Raw genomic sequence first — 17,744 nt, forward strand, 5'->3', positions numbered from 1 at the left:
ATATAAATTTTAGAATCAGCTTGTTATTTTTTCCAGATAAACAAAACAAAACAAAAACCAACCTGCTATAATTTCCTTTGGGATTGTATTAAATCTATATAGATGAAATTGAGGTGAATGACATTTTAACAATATTGGATCTTTCAATCCAAAAACATACTACTCAGGAAAATGGTATGCTTAGGTCTTTTTTATTTTGTTTATTCTGTATTTTGTGGTAGTCAGCATTGAGATACTATAATTTTTTAAAGATTATTTTTTAGTTTCAAATTCACATTGTTCACATTTAGTATATAGAAATAAAGTATATTTTGTTTATTTACCTTGCATCCTTCAAATAGAAGAAGACTGTTGAAGTTTCTAATTTTAATTGTGGATTTGATTATTTCTCTTTTTAGGTGTATTAATTTTTACTTCACTTATTTTAAAACTCAGATGTTAGGTATATATACATCTAAGATTATTATGCCCCTTTGGAAAATTGCCCTTGGTCACTATGTAATGAGTTTTATTACCCTTAATAATTTTTATTGGTTCTGAACTCTACCTTATTTGATAATACAAGGAAAATCCACCTTTCTTTTGGTTAGTGATTATATGGTGTTCTGGGTTTTCAAGACAACCCTCAAGCTCAATAATGCACTAGAAGGACCCACAGGAATCATAAGTTTCTGTGAGCATAATTATGATATATTACTGAGAGAATGCAGAGCAACATCATAGAAAGAAAAAGGCATATAAAGTGAATTCTAGAGGAAACCTGATGCAAGCTTCCAAATGACCATTCTCAGTGGACTCACAAAGAACACCCTCAATTCCTCCACCAATAATGTCTAACAACATGGACAAAGAGTTGACAACCAGGAAAGCACATTCAAACTGACTCTTTTAGGATTTTATTTTATGTCATGTAGGCATACAGCACCTATGTGACTGGCCTTACTTCCTGATCCAGAACCCTAAAGCAAAGTAGATGTTTACCACAAATTACATCACTAGCAAAAACTACCTGAACAGACTAATTTAGAATGATCCAAAATCTTAAGTCTGAAAATGTATCCTTTAAAATATAACATTCCAAGAGCTCAGATCCCAATGACAAGCCAAATGTCAATCATGAAAACAAGCCTTTCTTTGGAATGTGGCAGGTTTGAAAACCCAGACTTGTTGAGTTCATCTTTCCCGACATGTATGGTATGACTTTTTCCATTCTTTTCAGTTTAACTGCTTGACACTTTGATCTTTAAAATAGTTTCATTTAGCTGGCATATTCTTAGATCTTGCTATTTTATCCAATATGGAAATCTCTGTATTTTAACTATTAAGTTTAAGACTATTCATATTTAATGTGATTATTGATATGGTTGAACTAAAATTTATCATCTTAAGAAAATTTTTTAACAAGAGATATTAAGATATTTGGTGATCCAAGAGTGAGCTTATGAGAGCATAGGGTATTATTCTGAATAAAATGGGTTAATCTCACATATAAGTCTATTCAGAAAAAAGTCTATCTATGGGGGAAGCAGGGAGGCCAGTTAGGGGTGTTCTGAAATAATCCAGGCAAGAGATGATGCTGATCACCAGGATGATAGCAGTAGAGGTGATGACAGATGTTTAAAATATGGAAATACTTTGAAGGTACACTCAGCAGAATTTGACTAGAGTCAAGGATGACTCTAGAGGAGGGACTAGAAGAATAGCTTGACTTGAACTCAGATTGGGAAGATGTGAGTGGAGTAAAGGGCATAGGGAAGATCCGGTGGAGTTCAGGTATATTGATTTGAGGTTTCAATTACATATCCAATAGAAAATGTTGAGTGGTGATAGTGAACAAATAAATAATGCTCTCATATGAGACGAGACAAAGAAAGTATACATTTCTTGTGGGAAAAAAAAAAATAAGCTATTTTTGTCAACTTCAACTTAATATGCCCATTATGTGGTAGACACTTTTCTAGGTTCTGGAAATACATTACTGAAGAAAACAGACATAAATTACCGTTTTCATGAAAACTATATTCTAGTAGAGAGAAATACAAAAATTTGTTAAATAAGTAAGCAAAATATATAATGTTAGAAAACAATGTATACTTTGAAGGTAAGAAAAGGTTATGAAATGGTATGAGATATTGGAAGTCTCACCAAGGTGGGGCTAGTGCTACTATTAAAATGGTTACTACATGCTTCTCAAACAGCAGTTGCCCAGAATATTTGAGTCACACAACACCCAGAAAGGCTTTCTCAGAAGTATTTATTTTTGTAAGGTACTTGAGGAGAATACTGTGAGCATCACTTGTAACATTTAATTCAATCTAGAAAGATATTTCAAATGGAAGCAGTCTACAAACATCTCTAAAGGCCACTAAGACACATAAAGTGTGCTCATATTCATACCCAAATAGTTCAGTTCCCATTTGTGGCCTGGCCAGGCAAGGAAGTCCTGCTTTTCAGTTAGTATAATCAAGATAGCATCTGTTTCCAATGATGGAAAAAAATGAAAACAGGAAGATGAAGAGAAAATAAAAGCTTTAGAGAGGTATAATGCAGAACAGTAAAAAATTGAGTAAAAAAGTCATATATATGACTCTGGCCAGTTGGCTCAGTGGTAGAGTGTTGGTCCAGTGTGGGATGTCCCAGGTTCGATTCCCAGTCAGGGCACACGGCAGAAGCAACCATCTGATTCTCCACCCCACCCACTCTCACTTCTCTCTCTCTCTCTCTCTCTCCTCTCCTCCTGCAGCTATGGCTTAATTGGAGCGAGTTGGACCCAGGTGCTGAGGGTGGCTCCTTGACCTCCGCCTTAGGCACCAGAAAATGGCTCCAGTTGCAATGCAGCAAAGGCCCCAGATAGGCCCAGATTGGCAGAGCATCACCCCTTTGTGGGCTTGCCAGGTGGATCCTGGTTTGAGTGCATGCAAGAGTCTGTGTCTCTACCTTCCCTCCTCTTGCTAAATTAAAAAAAAAATCCAAGAATGCTAATAATTAACAGATACTAAACATTACTGTTTGACAGGAATTGTTCTAAGTGCTGCACACTTATCAACACACTTAATCTTCATAGCAATTTAAGAAACAGCTACTATGTTATCCCTATTCTACAGATGAAGAAACTGGGGGCTAATAGTGTTTAAATAGCTTGTCGAATTCACACAGCTAGTAAATGACGGAGCTGTGACAGTGTGATGCAGCATCACATGTTCTTACCTTTGTGCAATGAAGCCTGCCTTACTTCCAGGTGAGAATGGCCTGCCCCACTGCCACATAAGACTTGTGACATATTACTTCTAGTCATTGTTGTGCAGTTACCAACATAAACTACAGCACTAGGGCAAACAATGCTCAAGGCAAAATGCCACAGTGAACAAATTCTTATTTTGAAGGTATCTTTTTCCTATCAGACACTATTAGCAATATAAGTTGCTCGTGGTAAATTCAACTATATATAATTTATATATTTACACATACACACATATATTATTAATCAGTAGTAAACCAGGATCCACCTGGCAACATGTAATCACTAATCTGTAAAACTACATTATTTGAATATTCACAAATTTGAATTGAATAAACATTCTACAACTTCCTTTCTCTTTATTCATGCTCTATTTTTTAACTACTTTTTAGAGATGATAATCACAGGTTTTTTTTAATTTGCATGCAACATTCTTTTTGATATTTATACCAACCCAATGAATAAGAATTGTTCCAGTTATAAAAGACAACAAGTTATATAAACTTAGATATTGTTACTCAGCTAAATAACATCAGGGCTGGATCAAAGAAAAAGAGAAAGGGAAACAAAAAAAGAAGAAGGAACTTGGAGCAGAGGAAAGAACAGAAAATAGAAGTATTTCTTTTAAAGGATGGCAAACAGCTTGGCTATAGTATTGATAATAGGCAAAAAACAGGGATGAGTATTGTCATAACAGATATTAAAGGTAATAATTGAGCTTTTAGTTAAATTAGTCCTGTTGCATAATGGAACCAAACACTTTTCATGTTCTAGTGTGACCGTGGTTTGCATTTTCTTTATGCCTTGTTGGTAACAGACACAGTCATACATAAGGAGAATATTAAATATTTGTTCTATACTTAAGTAAAGTAGCATTCATACTTCAACACTGGAGAAAACAGCAGTTGTCATGGTTGATTCCTAATTTAATCATCAACATTTTTAAAAGCCAGTATACTTAATAGGGAGACCCCAAAGAGTGCACCTTCAGACTGTGAACCATTATCCATAAAGCCCTGTAATGCCTCATATTGGGGATATATGGTTAAGGCCTGGATAAGGAGATGTCACCAGGAATGAATCTATGAGCCTGTCCTACAATATTTTATAAGCAACGGCAGCCTGATTTCTTAGAAGAAAAATGTAGTTCTCAGGCTCAATTTTAAGGTTTTAATTAATTATTATATTATTGTAAACTAAATTATAAGGCCAGTTATTGAACTTTATGACAAATAAATTTAAAATGTCATCACTTACATGAACAAGAAGCATTATTGAACTCAGGTAAATACAATAGAGTCCAAGGAGATGAGAATGAGGCAAGTTAGAAAGTGATGTCTTAAAAATCTTCACTGAATTCTTATTCGTTTCAGAATGTCTCATCCTTTCCGTGTTTGTCATTACTGATTGTTTCAAATAGAATCTAGTTTATTCTCCCTTGAACATTAGATGTGATGGGTTTCATTAAAATGGCATAACTTGTGAAATTCCCTGGGAAATCTTACACACACCTGAATAAATAAGCAATCTATTAAATTATAGATATATAGCTTTGATGATAAGTTCACTTTCACAAACTGTAGTTAGTTTGGTCCCTTGGTACAAAAACTCAGCTTAAGGCATTTGAAGTTAACACAGTGGAAAAATAATGGAATTCATATAATGTAGTGACAGATTATAGTTGACTGTGTGTTCTGGGGTGGGGGTCCTTCCATAGGGAAGTATAAGCATGCTCCATTTCACTGAGTAACAAAGAAGAGGAAAAGTATCAGATCAATGAGGGGAAAATGTGGCAAATAGGAAAATAAGTTTAGAAAAAGAAGAGAAGCCCAGAGAGCAGTGGCATAAACAATTTTAATACTTGCAGAACTGTCAGGTGAAAGTGATCACATGAGGCTTCTGAGTTGCACTATGACATGCAGACATTTAACAAAAGATAATGGCAAGCACTCAAATTACTACCAATGTGCTTTCAGAATTTATCCCGCAATCAGGTAGGAAAAGAGCAAGGTTATGTTCCTTCAGAGAGGGACTGACATCTTTATTTCCACTTTTCTGTGTAACTGCACAAACAAAGGGTAGATATGGATTATTCCTCCTTCAACTCTGCACTTCATCATCTAGATTGCACTATCAATAATGGCAATGAAATGGAAGACAGAGTTCTCTTTTTAAGGTTTCTCAGCTTCTCTCTCTCTCTCTTTTCAGAATGACACTTTGGATTTATTCTCAATATAGTGTTTTCTAAAAGGGACCCTCACCTATAACCCCATTTTCTCCTATCTAACACTACCTTATCAAATGATGTAAAGATTGACATTAAATTGCTAGAAAGAAGCCTTTTGGATATAGAAGAAAGTATTGCTTCTGAGAAATGGAGTCAGGAACATTCTCACATTAAAAGACAGCACTTTGGGATGAATATTATCTCTTCGTCATTCAACTTTACATAGCTAAATGGAAAGGATATAGATTTTTTTTCATGAAATATTACCCTTGGTAATCCTGTTTGAAAATAAATATATTGTTTGTAAAATAATTTATAAAAATATAATTAAAACATTACACCCAACAATGACAGATTCACATTCTTTTTAAGAACTCATAAAATCCTTAACAATATTAGCCATATGCTGAATCAGGATATAAGTCTCAACAATTTTCAAAGATTGAAATATGTCAGAGTATACTTTATGGCCACAATGGAAGTGATGACCATCAATTAAAATTTATTAACAAGCTCAAATTGTTGAAATATTAGAAAATATTTTTAAGAAATGTATTAAAAAAGAAATCAGTAGAAATTAGAAAATTTAAAACGTGATAATAATAATAATAAGCAACTTATCAAAATGAATAGAATGAAGTCAAACACAGGGCTTAGAGGAAAATGCATAGTTTTAAAGACATATTTAATCAGGTTAAAAATCAATATTCAACATTGCTTCTCAAACTAGAGCAAAAGCAACCCGAATGAAATAGACTGAAATAATAAAGGTAAGATCAGAAAAGTAAAATAAAAAACAAATGCATGATATAGAAAATCTAAAGTCAACACTTTAAGACAAAAGAATGAGAGAGAAAGAAAAACACATTGCCAATATCAGACATGTAAAGGGCCCTACAGATATCAAAAGCATTAATTCAGCAATTTAGTCAAAATAGACAAGTTCCTTAGACACAAACTATATCAAAACTGATGTAAGAAAAAGATTTGTATACTCCTGTATCTATTATAAATTTAATATATGATTAAAATTTTTCCACAAAGAAAAGTTCTCTAACAAAATTTTGAGAAAGGGATAACACTAATCTTATACATATTAAATAACTCTTTTAGAAAAAGGTATTTCACTGTTTCATCAAGCCAGAATAATGTTGACACCAAAACCTGATGATTCTACAGTCTAGTTATCTCTCATAAACTTTGATATAATAAATTATAATAAAAATATTAGCAAATTAGTTCCAGTGATATATAAAAATGATTACATATCACTAATAGTCAATTACAGAAATCAAGGTAATCTCAACATTTGAAAATCAATTATATATTACATCTTATTGACTTCAAAGAAAGAAAAACACTAATGATCATCTCAATAGAAGTAGAAAAAATACAATAAAATTCTACAAATATTATTGAGAACAATTTACAAAATTTAAATAAATAGATATACCAAACCATATTAGTTATTTGAGAACTCTAAGTTGAAAATAAGTGACCCTAAGTTGATTTACAGATTTAATAAAATCCAAGTCAAAATCTCAGCTTTTTAAGACAGAAATTGACAAACTGATTCTAAAATTAATAAATGAGCCAATCTTGAAGAAGAAACCCCAAGTTAGAGGATTTAAACTAACAGATAAAAAACACATTGTAACCCTACAGTAATAGAAGCAATAGGTTAGAGCAGGGGTCCCCAAACTTTTTACACAGGGGGCCAGTTCACTGTCCCTCAGACTGTTGGAGGGCTGTACTATAAAAAAAAACTATGAACAAATCCCTATGCACACTGCACATATCTTATTTTAAAGTAAAAAAACAAAACGGGAACAAATACAATATTTAAAATAAAGAACAAGTAAATTTAAATCAACAAACTGACCAGTATTTCAATGGGAACTATGCTCCTCTCACTGACCACCAATGAAAGAGATGCCCCTTCCAGAAATGCAGTGGGGGCCGAATAAATGGACTCAGGGGGCCGCATGCGGCCCGTGGGCCGGGACGTAGTTTGGGGACCCCTGGGTTAGAGCCTACAAAACAGGCCCATATCTCAATGCTAACCTTCATTAAGGTAGAACTGTGTGGAAGGATAATCAATTAAAAATCAAATTAAAAATCATGAAAAAATGTAAAATTTTGATTCTTACTTTAGACCTTGTAATAAAACAATAAAACAATTATAGATGGATTGCATATCTAAAGAAAGCATTTGTTCACACAACAACTTGTACATGCATGTGTATAACAGCTTATTTGTAATTAACCAAAAGTAGCAACAATCCTTGTGTCCCTTAATGGTTGAATAGTTATACAAATTGTAGTACCATAGAATACTACTCAACAATAAAAAAGGAATGAACTAGATATACACTAACAACTTGATGAATAAATTGGTGAATCTCCAGGAATTTATGCTGAATTAAAAATGCCAATCCCAAAAGATTATACTCATATATGACCTATATATACTGCTCACAAAAATGAGGGGATATCTTACTGCTTCCTATTCATTTTGAAATATCCCCTCATCTTTGTGAGCAGTATATAACATTCTTGAAGTGACAAAATTAAAGAAATGGAGAACAGACTAGTGCTTGCTAGGATTTAAGAAGGGGGTGGATCTTGAGGGAAATGAGTGTCCCTTATATAAAAAAAAGGCAATATAAATAATCCTTGTGATGGAAATGTTTCTTATATTGATTGTATCAATTTTAATATCCTGGTTGTGATGTTATACAATAGTTTTGCAACATGTTACCATGGATGGAAACTGAGTGAAGGATACATGGATTTTCTCTGTATTTTTTCTTACAATTGTATGTGAATCTGTGATTATCTCAAAATACAAACTTTAATATTAAAATATGTAAGCTATAATTAAAGGCCTCCATGTAGATTAGTTTAAAAAAAGTAAAAAATAAAAATAAACCAAAAAAAGGTGATCATTAGTCAAAGAACAGAAAACATTTCAAGAATCAGTTAATTAGGCTTTATTCCCTGCTATTATAGAGACATGGTTTTAGTGTAATTTCATATGCATTTGAGAGAGCCATTGTTATATGCTCCTTTCTACTGTTGATTTACATACTGCTGACTTTGCATGATGTAGCAATGAGCCTATACACTCAATCACCTGTAATGAGAAATATAGTAATAATGCCAACTTCTTAAAAAGAAAGTTGAACAACTGAATAGCAACTTATTAATGAGTTCCATAGTCAGTTTGCAGAGCTAGACCAAGATCTGATTGGAATGAACGTAACTAGGAATACTGCAGTATTCTGTAAAAAAGGAAAAGAAAAAAACAATTACTATTTGGGGTAACTTAAGTGAAGTGGCGCTTTATGTAATTGTAAAGAGACCTTGGAAAATGAATTATTGGCCCTGGCCATTTGGCTCAGAAGTAGAGCATCAGCCCAGCATGTGGAAGTCCCAGGTTCAATTCCCAGCCAGTGCACACAGGAAAAGCGCCCATCTGCTTCTCCACCCTTTCCCCTCTCTTTTCTCTCTATCTCTCTCTTCCCCACCTGCAGCCAAGGCTCCACTGGAGCAAAGTTGGCCCCAGCACTGAGGACAGCTCCATGGCCTCCACCTGAAGCCCTAGAATGGCTCTGATTGCAGCAGAGCAACACCCTAGAGGCGCCGAGCATTGCCTCCTGGTGGGCATGCCAGGTGGATCCTGGTCAGGCTCATGCAGGAGTCTGTCTGCCTCCCCATCGCTTCTCACTTCAGAAAAATACAAAAAATAAAATTTAAAAAAATACAAAAGAAAACGTTTTATTTATCTCTGAATATAACATTAGTAATAATGAAAGTATCCTTTAATTGCACCTGGTGACAAAACAAATTGTAACAAATACTTAAAAGTCACTTAATGTTAACTCAGCACAATATTAAAAAGGACATTTTATCTTTGAGTTTCATGATTTAGAACTTAAGTACTCAAGCTCTATTGTCAGGAAACAACAACAAAAAATAGCTTTCATGAGTTTTACAAATCAGATCCAGAAAAGCGATGACAAACTGCAAAATCATTTTTATCTATTTCAACAGACACTCCTGAAGGTGTTGACTCTAATAAAGAATGGAAATCAAAGTCAGAAAGTTTCACTAAGTACCTAATTGCCAAAGTACCTAGAGAACATGCTTAATGGCCTATCTTCCTCACCTTCGTTCTCTACTGGTTTTGTTTTTAACAAATATGATTATCTATATATATTTTGGGAATGTTGAAAGTTTTCTCATTCTCGGTAAAATTTTTTTTATAGTCTAACCTTATAAGTAATCTTTTTAAAAGGCCATTGCTGGCATTGGCTCTGTAGCTAGCTCAGTTGGTTGAAGCATTGTCTGGACATGCTGAGGTTTCTGGTTCGAAACCCAGTTAGGATACAAACAAGAGTGAACCAATGATGGGACGAAAAAGTAGAACAACAAAATCAATGTTTCTTAGTCTCTCTGTCTCCCTTCCTAAAAATCAATAAGCAAAATAAATAAATAAAAAGACTGCCACTCATTTATTTTTTAACTGAATAGGCTTCTGACAACCATGTCATTGTTTGGGGATAATCCAATTCTTATTCCCTCTTAGCCAAGTAGGAACTGAGGTGGAATAAGTCTGATAAACACAGATCTCAATATTGCAATTATTTCTCACTCACAACCACAATCTAAATGACTGCAAATCTATTCTAGTTCTTTTTCCCCCAGGAGAGATGCTGCATTGCCCACTCTTGACCAATATTTACCCATTAACTCTTCGAATCTAGTTGAAATTTCAACTAAATAGGCTTCACAACCGCATCGTGCAGCTTGACTCTGGGAGCGTCCCAGCACTTGCTATTTTCTTTTTCTTTTTTTTTTTTCTGAAGCTGGAAACCGGGAGGCAGTCAGACAGACTCCCACATGCGCCCGACCGGGATCCACCCAGCACGCCCACCAGGGGGTGATGCTCTGCCCTTCCGGGGCATCACTCTGTCACGACCAGCGCCTGGGGCAGAGGCCAAGGAGCCATCCCCAGCGCCGGGCCATCTTTTACTCCAATGGAGCCTCGGCTGTGGGAGGGGAAGAGAGAGACAGAGAGGAAGGAGAGGGGGAGGGGTGGAGAAGCAGATGGGCGCTTCTCCTGTGTGCCCTGGCCGGGAATCGAACCCGGGACTTCCACACGCCAGGCCAACACTCTACCACTGAGCCAACCGGCCAGGGCCGGCACTTGCTATTTTTGATGTGCAGTAAGGTTCATTCTTTAAAATTTGCTTCTGCCACTCAGACCTTCTAATCTGAATAGGACTAGAGAAAAATCTCATGAGGGAAGAGGAGAGGCAGTTAAGGCTCATACTGCACCTGTGTTCTTGCTTGAAGGGTCTGTCCTCTTCCTGAGCCCTGTGATAACATTACATAACAACAGAGGCAACAACTGAGGAGTCTCCCTCACTGCTGGCAGGCTTCAACTATTCAAGCGATTCGAGGAACTAATTAAAGTTTGTCTTAGTTATTGGACTTCAGATAACAAACTCAATGTTGCTTTCAGCTCAATTCATTAACTAGAATCATGGACTTTAAGGTAGAGCTCAGAACATGGTTGGTCTAGTTCAGGGGTCCCCAAACTGTGGCCAGCGGGGCCGCATGCGGCCCCCTGGGGTCTTTTATCCGGCCCTCCGTGGACTTCTGGAAGGGGCACCTCTTTCATTGGTGGTCAGTGAGTGTCTGCATCCTGTGCTCCTGGAGTACTGTATGTGGTGGCGCCACAAAGCTCAGCGTCGCTCACGTACAGTACTACTTTTGTTTTGTTTTTTTACTTTAAAATAAGATATCTGCAGTGAGCATAGGGATTTGTTCATAGTTTTTTTTTTATAGTCCGGCCCTCCAATGGTCTGAGGGACAGTGAACTGGCCCCCTGTGTAAAAAGTTTGGGGACCCCTGGTCTAGTTAATTACACACTGACAATTTACATATGCAAATGAGGACTTGTGAAAATCCTTGTGAAGGAAGTGATGTCTACCTCTTAGATTGTAAGCTAACCTGTGAACAGATGTCAAATGAATTGGATAATTACTGTAGGCTGAATGTAGTCACTCTGTTTTTATGGGCAGCTGCATTTTAACAGACTCAAGAAAAGCAAGTGGCAGCACTAACCAGTGAATTGGTTTGAAAAGCTGGAAATTGGAGGCTATAAATTTAAGAATATAAGCATTTTACCATGGGACCTACTTATAGTATCTTTAACTTTTTCTAGCCATAGTTCTATTATCACAGTAGATGAGTTTCTGTATATAAAATCATCTTCTAAATATGCTGGTGAAGTGTTCTTTCTTTCTTTTCTTTTCCTTTTTTTTACAGCAACCTAGAAGTGAATTTTAGAAAACAAAGATATTTGGCAATGGCAATTTGTTAATAATGATTGCTTTTCAATAAATGTGTGTACTTGTAATACATACTAATCCTCTCACAACAGTTAAAATTTTACTTTTCAGAGAATATCAGATATAAAAGGCCTTGTGTTCCAGGCTCCCAGTTCCAATTAGAATAACTATAATAATCAATTATATCCCTACAGGTACCCATGGTAGTGCATAGATATTATTATACAAGAGATGATAAGATTTGCTTGTGCAAAAATTTCCTCAAGCCAATAATATGCCTGAATTTCTTGAAAAGTGTCACCAATTAATCAAGCTACAACATCTTTACTTAAATGTCTTTGCCTTAAGTTAGTTTATCAGATTAACCTGAAACTCCTTAACAAATCCTATAAAAAGGGAACCATAAATAAAAGACTTAGAAGGATGGAGTAGAGCATAATAATATAAACTCCTACAGAACCTTCAAATAGGGAGTAGGACTGTATTACATTTCTATTGCTGCTGTAACAAATTTAACAGCTTAAAAAAATAAAACGACCCATTGCTAGGGGTTGGTGGGGATGGAGAAGTGAATGGGCACAGCATAGAAGAACTTTAGGGTAGTAAAACTGTTCAGCATGTGAACACATATTATAAATGTATACAACACCAAGAGTGAATCCTCATGTAAACTTTGGACTTGGGTGATTAAGACGTGTTAATGTAAGTTCATCAGTTATAACAAATGCATTGCTCTAGTGGAAGATGTTCATAATGAGGAAGACTATGCATGTGGGGGGCATAAAGTATACTGAAAATCTTTATACCTTCTACTCAATTTTGATGTAAATGTAAAGCTGCTCTAAAATATATATATATCATTGGCCAGAAGTCAGAGTACAGTATGATTAGGTTCTCTCCTTAAGTTCTTACAATGTTAAAGTCAAGATATCCAGATGTTCAGGGAAGTATCTGCGTCCAGGCTCAGACATGCTGGTTTACAGAAATCAGTTTCTTGCACAGTGTAGGACTGAGAGGCCTTTATTTCCTTACAGGATGTGGGCCAAGGGTTGTTGCCATACTGTAGACCCACTCCCATTCCTTGGCTTATAGTCTTCTCCAATTTAAAAGCCCACAAATATGTATAGATTCCTAGTCTTATTTCTCCTGCTGCTTTTTGATTTGCATCACTCTTCACCTTACCCTTTTGACACCTTCTTCTATTATTAAAAGACTCATGTAGTGACATTTCCACCCCGACAGATAATCCTGAAAAATCCTCCAATTAAAGTCAATTTATTAGTAACCTTACTTATTATATCTTTAAAGTCCTTTCACTGCAGTCTGTGGACTAGTGTCTGGAAAACTAGGAATTGGAAATCTCAAGAGAACATCTTTAGAATCTTGCCTGCCATGGGACCCCAGATCCACCTCCATTGCACTGGGTAAAAGTTGGAGAAAGGAAAACAAACTTTGCCAATGTTATTTATGGAAAAAAACAACAACAGATAAATCCAAAATTGTTGTTCTTTACAATTTTTAGACATTGAGGTTTTTTTATGGTTGTTTGCTTTTTGTTCACAATTTAAAGTAAACCTGATCATTGCAGAACATTTGTAGAAAAAAAAAGAAAAAATGTAAAAAATATCACACATTGTTCCACCACTCAAATATGTATTAAGAACTCATTTGCTTATTTTTACATGCCTTAGAAACAATTGTGCTTATGTGTTTAATCATTTTTTATGCTTAAACATGATTGTAATAACAATTATTTAAATTTCTGAATGGTGATAAAACTATCTGTGGGGAAGTTTATTCCTAGAAACTGTTGGGAGGCATGTAACAATTCATGCCCATCATAAATGATAATAATTCATTGAATTTCTTAGTGGAAGTTTCAACCATAAACCTGAAAGAGGCAACTAGTCAATCTTATCACAGATTTAATCAAATGGCCAGTTCAAACAGATGTGACTTGTAAAGTGGTGACTTCCCTAAATTATACTGTGGGTTGGTGATGTGTTTGTTGTGTTTAAAAACTCTGTTTAGCTTTTATCCCCCCCCGAATTCCTAAGTCTTGTCTTGCTATTTAGTTTCCACAGCCAACTGGAATATAATTCTAAATAACTGTTTGAAAAAGTTTTTATTTTTCATTTATTTTTTTTTCTTCTTTTCCAAGTGAGAGGAGGGGAGATAGACACCTGCATGAGCCCCAACCAGGATCCACCTGGCAACTCCTGTTTGGGGCCAATGCACTCAAACCAATCGAGCAATGGCTGTAGGAGGGGAAGAGAGAGACCAAGACAGGGAAGGAGGAGGGGGAGGGATGGAGAAGCAGATGATCATTTCTTCTCTGTGCCCTGACCCAGAATTGCACCAAGGACATCCACATGCAGGGCCGACACTATACAACCTACTGGCCAGGGCCTGAAGAAGTTTTTAAAGGCATTTTGTCTAAACCTTAGTATAAATGAAAATGTTTTATTATTGCTTTCACATTTAAAATATATATCAGCTGGTATAAAAAATATTGAATTACAAACTTTTCTCTGTCAAAACTCTAGATCTTTCTGTATTTTGATATTTCATTGCAAGAGAGAAGACTAAATTTAGGATGACTTGTATTCTGCAAATAAGTAGAATTTTCTACCTAAATGCATGTAAGAACTTGCTTTCTGTTATCATTGAAATTAAAAATATATTGCCTGACCTGTGGTGGTGCAGTGGATAGAGCGTTGACCTGGAACACTGAGGTCAACGGTTCAAAACCCCAGGCTTGCCTGGTCAAGGCACATATGGAAGTTGATGCTTCCTGCTCCTCCCCCCTTTCTCTCTCTCTCATTCTAACTCTCCTCTCTAAACTGAATAAATAAATAAAAATTAAATAAAAATTAAATATATATATATATATATTTTAAGGATTTTCTAGATGTAAATCTCTCTCTTTCTTTCTTTTTTTTTTTTTTTTTTTTTTTTTTTTTTTGGTAGCAACATTATTCGTATGTGCATCCTGAATTCTGTAATGGGTCAGAAATAAATTCATTTTATACTACTTCTTTTATTATTATTTTGGTATTACCTCCAGGAACACTAAAACCTCTTTGTTTAAATCTTACTTTTCTGATTCCATGTGTTCTATATTCCCTGTCATTGATTTAATCTTGTTTTTCCCTGAATATTCTGGAAAAGTGGCTTTGGAAGAGTGACTGAGTTATTTTCTTTACCAACATCAGTGCAGTTTGACAGTGTAAATTCTACTGTATTTTCAATTTCCTTGAAAATGTATCTATGTTATCATCTCTCTTATTACAAATTTCTGTGGGCTGTATATCTGGATCTATTCCTTCCAAATTATTTCTATTTCTTTTTCATATAAGTCATTCTTTCCTATTTCTTATTAAAGATATCAAACAGGGTTTTACAATTTCCTTCTAGCTCTTACACAAAATCATTTTCAAGAGTTCCTGAGTCTTCAGGAAGATTTTCTCCTACCATTGTTCTACAACATGAATTCATAGTGCCATGTTTGTTTGTATGGCACTTACAAAGGTGAGAGCTATGTTGAAAGGCTGTGTTTGCCAACAGACAACGTATGTGAGTACCCTTGATCTTGCCATTTGCTAATTCCAGTGCAATTCAACTCTCTCTTTCTGATGGCTAATTGGGGTGAGGAGGGGGAAGAGAGGGTGGGAGAAGGCTCTAGATTCCAAAATAAATTAACTTAATTAAAAATATTTTATTGAAGGCAGTTCTTTGACTTATAGTGTTGTACACCTCCATTTCGCTTTATGTTTCTCTGAGTAGGGCATTTGTATTACAAAAATTTTTATTATGCATTGGTGACAAAACTAATCTTGACTGCTCTAACTCTGATTATCCTGGCCTAAGGAGAATTCAAAAAGACCTGGTTTTGAATTTCTATGCTATCACTTTCTACTGGTATGGCTTTTAGAAAGTTTCTTAACCTTTGAGTCTGTTTGCTAAAAACATACTTCTGGATATGATTGTGTGAGTTATATATATATGTAGCTTCCAACACTGGGCATACCACAGAGATAAAAATAGTGAGAAGTTAGATTATTATGACACTCCCAGAATGAAATAAATCACCAATAATTACTCTCTCTTCTTGTCCAGGTTTCCCCTCCGAGGGTTTCTCCCTTAGATTTTGACTAAATATGAAAAGCAGATTGACACTGAGGGATGCAGCAGGGGTGTTGAGGTAAGAACTTTGCCTCAATAAGTGTCATACCCTCAGGAAAGAGACAATTAACTGTTTTTTCTTTTGATATAGATCTCAAAAGGCAGAGTGCGTGTTCTAATTGCAGGCAGTGGTATGAAACTATCAATTTCATTTTTTAATTTCATTTCTTCAAGCTTTTTAGAGAAAATTCTTTATCATTTATTATAACATATTTATAGGCATTCTTTATTGTTAATATGTTTGTTTGCATATATATATATTCCTTAGAAGAATTTTAGTGGGTAGCTAGTCTCCTTAAGAAGCTACTACTGGATACCATTTGGAACAAAAAGCTGTGATTTATAAAATTTTCCTCTTTAACTCAAAATTCTTGAGGTCTTATTGATAAATCTTTCATGTTTTCTTTCAGTTATGTGATAAATCAGTTAAATTCATTTGGGAAACACTGGATTAGGACAAAGAAAATGAATATTTTTTTTATTTCATCACAACCTGTAATATGCTATTGTGCATCATTGATCTCAGAAGGCATATAAAGTTTCTCACATCATGGAAAGAGTTTGAGAGGTGACTAGCCACAGTGGACATTCTTGATATACCATCTAGAAACCCCCCATATTCTTCACTGGTACTGTGCCCCTTTCCCCAGAATTTGTTTATATTTCTGCTAAAATGCCCTCACCTGAAAATGTCTTCTAAGGATTGCACTAGGGTACTGGAACTGCTTGCCAGTTGGAAATGCGTAGTAGTTCATATCCTCTTCCGCTGCTATTCCTACCCGTCACACCCTTGACTTGTGGCCAATGGCTGACTGACTGATGAGAGCTCCTTTCCCAGGGAAAACTCTCAGGAGTATTCCAAACTCCTATTGGGTTAAGCTGGGTCTGGGACAGCACCTGATCTTACACCCCTACCTGGAGGTCATGTTCCCTGCTCTGCTTTCCACTCCCCCACCTCCCAGTGGTTTCTTCTGGGAGCATATTCTTAATAAATCATTAGCACTCAAATCCTTGGTGCAGGGTGTCTTTCAAAAGGGTGAAACCTAAAGCAGTAGAATATTTTGGACCTATGGCACAAGAAACAAAAATTAGAAACACTGCTTTATAGTATTAGGATTACATTCAAAATATTTGGAAGTGGGTTTTAGAATCTGTATTTTATTTATTTATTTTTTGTTTGTTTGTTTTTTATTTTTTCAAAGAAAACATTTCCAGGTTATCTTGTCATTTAGTTCTGTTGCATACCCATCACCCAAAGAGAGATCATCCTCCGTCACCCTCTATCCAGTTTTCTTTGTACCCCTCCTCCCCTCTCCCTCCTTCCCTCCCCCCACCCTCCATAACCACCACACTCCTGTCCATGTCTCTTAGTCTCGTTTTTATGTCCCACCAATGTATGGAATCCTGCAGTTCTTGTGTTTTTTTCTGAGAATCTGTATTTTAATAAGCAGCTCAAGTCACTTAATGAAATTTAATGTTTAAGAATAAAGGGACAAGAAGTGTACATTAATTCATATTAAATATGTCCTGATAAAGGTCTTCTACTATTATCTACTGGTTCCAGTTTCTATCACTGCATGCTTCAGAAATATTCCTGTTCTTCCTTTTGAAGACATTTTTTTCCTTTACTTTCTCAATTATTTTAAGCAATCACTTCAAGAAAGTTTCACTATCAAAAGTAAAATTTATATTAGCCTATTTGAATTACAAATAATAGTCTATTAGAGCAGGA

This window comes from Saccopteryx leptura, chromosome 3, assembly GCF_036850995.1.
Source record: "Saccopteryx leptura isolate mSacLep1 chromosome 3, mSacLep1_pri_phased_curated, whole genome shotgun sequence".
Lineage (NCBI taxonomy): Eukaryota > Metazoa > Chordata > Mammalia > Chiroptera > Emballonuridae > Saccopteryx > Saccopteryx leptura.